Consider the following 4,041-nt stretch of genomic DNA (forward strand, 5'->3'; position numbering starts at 1 on the left):
ATTAAAAATGAGAAATGAATACTCCATGAAGTGCAATTAGAAATGGTTTGAATGGAGAGTTACCAACTTTTGAAATATTTTAAATGTTGGACCCAAAATTATAACTAATTTGCATGGTATTTTATTGTTTAAATCTTGCATTTTAATTGTTTAAGATTTTAAACATCCATTATATATTTTTTAATGCATTAACAAATTAATTTAGTTTAGAATCTTGCTTAGCATCTTGCATGACATGCTTGACCTCAAATTTAAGTATTTAAATGCTATGTTTAATTTCTTGAATATATTTGACCTATATTAATTCATCTCCATTTGTATACCCATTTTAATTAAAGCTTTAATTAAATATTGAATCCAAAAGAACTTATTTAATAACTTAGCTCTAATTAATTTAATAAATCCTAAAACATTCTTTTTCTTTAAATTAAATTATTCTTGACTTAAATCAAATTTAAGAATATTTTCTTATTATTAATCTTATATTAAATCTCCAAACTACGGTCCGGCCTCGCGTATTTATTTTGAAAAGATAAAACTAAACATCTACTTTTAAAATAAATAATCATGACTTAGCAATTGAAAAAAATGAATTAATACTTCATATATTTTTTTTAAAAAATTCATTTTTAATTTAAATAATGGCAATTATGCATGGCTTATACGTAATCTGATTTTCGGGTTCTACAACTCTACCCCCCTTAAAGGAATTTCGTCCCTGAAATTAAAACTTACCGAATAACTCGGGATAACGACTCTTCATCTCTGACTCAGACTCCCACGTAGCTTCCTCCTCCGAATGATTTAGCCACTTGACTTTGCACTAGCTTGACCATTTTGTTCCGAAGCTTTTTCTCATGTCTGTCTAAATTTGCACCTGGTCTTTCCTCATAAGACAAGTTCGCAGTGAGCTGCAACGGTTCAAAGTTCAGGACATGCGATGGATTCGCCATATACTTCCTCAACTTAGAGACATGAAACACGTTGTGTAGTCCGACCAGATTCGGCGGAAGAGCAACACGGTAAGCTAATATCCCAACTCTGTCGAGGATCTCAAATGGTCCAATGAATCTCGGACTGAGCTTTCCTTTCTTCCCGAACCGCATGACACCTTTCATTGGCTGCTATCTTCACGAAAACATGGTCACCAACAGCGAACTCTAAATCTTTCCTTCTCTAATCCGCATAACTCTTCTGTCTACTCTGAGCAATCCTCATCCTATCACGGATTTTGACTACTACATCAGCAGCCTGCTGCACAATCTCCGGACCCAATTCTGCTCTCTCCCCTACTTCATCCCAATGAATAGGCGATCTATACTTACGACCGTACAGTGCTTCAAATGGAGCCATACCTATAGACGACTGAAAACTGTTGTTATAGGTAAACTCCACCAACGATAACTTTGATTCCCAACTCCCGGAGAAATCAAGAACACATGCACGGAGAAGATCCTCCAAAATATGGATAACTCTCTCGGACTGACCATCTGTCTGTGGATGAAAAGCTGTGCTAAACAACAACTTCGTATCCATAGCTGAATGTAGACTCTTACAAAATGATGAAGTGAATCTAGGATCTCGGTCAGACACTATAGAAACGGGAATACCATGAAGTCTAACGATCTCCCGGATATATAACTCTGCATACTGGATCATAAAGAAAGTCGTCTTAATAGGCAAGAAATGGGCTGATTTCGTAAGACGATCAACAATTACCCATATAGCATTCGACCCTCTGACCGACTTCGGCAATCCGACAACGAAGTCCATGGTGACACTCTCCCACTTCCATTCGGGAATAGGAAGAGGCTTGTGCATGCCTGCTGGTCTCTGATGCTCTGCTTTCACTAGTTGACATGTCAGACACTCAGACACAAAACGTATGATATCCCTCTTCATTCGGGCCACCAATACAATAACTGCAGATCTTTGTACATCTTCGTATTCCCCGGATGAATAGAGTATGATGACATATGGGCCTCAAATAAGATATCCTCTCGAAAAGAATCGCTACTCGGAACCCTCATTCTGTCTCGATATCTCACAATACCGTCTCTAACTGTATACAAGATACTGCCCTTGGCTTCATCTCTCTGTCTCCTACTTCGCCAACTGCTCGTCTACTAAGTGTCCACTAAGAATACGATCTAGAAGAGAAGACTGGATCGTCAAAGTAGATATATTAGGAACTCTACCTCGAGGATATGTCTCTAGATCAAACCTCTGCATCTCAAACTGAAGAGGTCTCGAAACCACCAAATGAGCCATCCCTGCGACTTTCCTGCTCAACGCATCCGCAACAACATTAGCTTTGCCAGGATGATAGCTAATGTCACAGTCATAGTCCTTCACTAGCTCCAACCAACGCCTCTGCCGCATATTCCACTCTTTCTGTGTAAAGAAGTATTTGAGACTTTTGTGGTCAGGTAAAGATCTGGAACTTCTCTCCGTACAAATAATGCCTCCAAATCTTCAATGCAAATACTATGGCTGCCAACTCTAGATCATGGTTAGGGATAATTCTTCTCATGAATCTTCAACTGACGAGAAGCATATGCTATCACCTTCCCATGCTGCATCAATACTGCGCCTAAACCGAGTTTCGAAGCATCGGTATACAAAACAAAATCTCCGGGTCCTGAAGGCATGGCCAACACTGGTGCTGAAATAAGAGCATTGCTTCAATGTATTGAATCTCTTCTGACATTCCTCTCTCCACACATACTTAACATTCTTCTTCATCAATGATGTGAGTGGAACTGCGATGGAGGAGAATCCCTGAATAAACTTCTGATAGTATCCTGCTAGCCCAAGGAAACTACGGATCTCTGATGTATTTTGCGGCACAACCCAATCTCTGACTGCTGTAACTTTCGCCAGGGTCTACCTCAATACCGCTGCTAGAAACGACGTGGCCTAAGAACGCCACTTTCTCTAACCAGAACTTGCATTTGGTGAAATTCGCGAATAACTTGTGCTTTTGTAAGGTCTGCAATACTGTGGTCAGATGTCTGCTGTGATCCTCTTGATTCTTTGAGCAGACGAGAATATCATCTATAAATACTATCACGAACTGATCAAGATACGTCTAAAATACGCGATTCATAGATCCATGAAGATCGCTGGCGCATTCGTCAAACCGAACGGCATCACAAGGAACTCGAAGTGTCCATAACGAGTCTTGAAAGCAGTCTTGAGAACATCGGCGTATTTCACTCTCAGCTGATGATAACCAGAACGCATATCAATCTTGGAAAATACTGAAGCTCCCTGCAACCTGATCAAATAAATCTTCAATCCTCGGGAGTGGATATTTGTTCTTCACTGTAACTCTATTCAACTCCCGGTAATCAATGTAGAGCCTCATCGTACCATCCTTTTTCTTCACAAACAAGACCGGTGCGCCCCATGGCAAAAAGCTCGGGCGAATGAACTCCTTGTCAAGAAGTTCCTGAATCTGTTTCTTGAGTTCTGCCATCTCTGTCGGTTCTAATCGGTATGGTGCTTTCGATATCGGTGTGGTACCTGTCATAAGCTCAATAGAAAATTCCACCTCTCGCACAGGTGGTAAACCAGAGACGTCATCAGGAAAAATGTCTAGAAAGTCCCAGAAAATAGGAACATTGGATGGTGACTGTTTGGGCGTCTCGGAAACAGATACAAGAGTAGCTAAAAATGCTCGGCACCCTCAATGCATGAGTTTCCTAGCCTGGGAATAAGGTATTATACACGGTAAATTAAAATACCTATCTGGTTCGAATAAGAATTGTTCCCTCCCAGGCGGTCGGACGAGAACAGATCTCTGCTGGAAATCAATCAATACTCTGTTCCTCAGTAGCAAGTCCATCCCCAGAATGATATCAAATTCAGGCATCGGCAGCACGATAAGATCCGCATACACAAGATTACCATGAAGTTCAAAGTCTATATCTCGGATCACATTTGTAGCTGTCAACTTCTCTCTAGAAGGCAATGCTACTGAATACGCTATGTCTCGCCCAATTGTCTTGATTTTGAGAGAATTTGCAAAGGTTTCTG

Source organism: Primulina eburnea, chromosome 7, assembly GCF_022965805.1.
Source record: "Primulina eburnea isolate SZY01 chromosome 7, ASM2296580v1, whole genome shotgun sequence".
Classification (NCBI taxonomy): Eukaryota; Viridiplantae; Streptophyta; class Magnoliopsida; order Lamiales; family Gesneriaceae; genus Primulina; species Primulina eburnea.